The sequence below is a fragment of the Zerene cesonia genome, chromosome 15, assembly GCF_012273895.1.
Source record: "Zerene cesonia ecotype Mississippi chromosome 15, Zerene_cesonia_1.1, whole genome shotgun sequence".
Taxonomy (NCBI): domain Eukaryota; kingdom Metazoa; phylum Arthropoda; class Insecta; order Lepidoptera; family Pieridae; genus Zerene; species Zerene cesonia.
In genome coordinates this window covers 1,220,657-1,221,050 of record NC_052116.1, presented here as the reverse complement: position 1 = coordinate 1,221,050, position 394 = coordinate 1,220,657, and the positions used below count along the sequence as shown (strand labels likewise).

The 394-nt window shown below is 27.4% G+C and overlaps 2 protein-coding genes across 4 annotated transcripts in view; both read right to left on the bottom strand.

Moving 5' to 3' along the window:
- The window catches only part of LOC119832680, a 92,407-nt gene that overhangs the window by 44,341 nt on the left and 47,672 nt on the right, over nt 1-394 (bottom strand). The window lies entirely within an intron of this gene.
- LOC119832681 (GATA zinc finger domain-containing protein 14-like) overlaps nt 1-394 on the bottom strand; it is a 7,892-nt gene that overhangs the window by 5,634 nt on the left and 1,864 nt on the right. The window lies entirely within an intron of this gene.

Here is a 394-nt window from a genome sequence, read left to right as displayed (position 1 = left end):
TGAATTATAATATGAAGATTACTTCTTTTATATAACCCATTTTTTTATTAACAAGAGTTTTGATCAAATATGATCCTGACATCATGAATTCTTCCCACATATTTCGAGATAAGCCTATACACATCAAAAAATATTAATGACGTCATCTGGGAAACGCTCGCTGTGACCCTATTGATTCAATATTTCAATTTTCTATTAACTTCTTTTAATTTGCGTTTGAAAAAAAAGAAAGAAAGAGAGAAAATACACTTAATCACAAATACAACATTTTATCTTACAACTAATACATTTAAGAACAATAAAAAAATACATTGGATTATATTCTAATATTTGGATAGTATTTGTGATAAGGTGGACTACTCAGCATTTGCCTCTCCGTATTAACTTAAAAGCT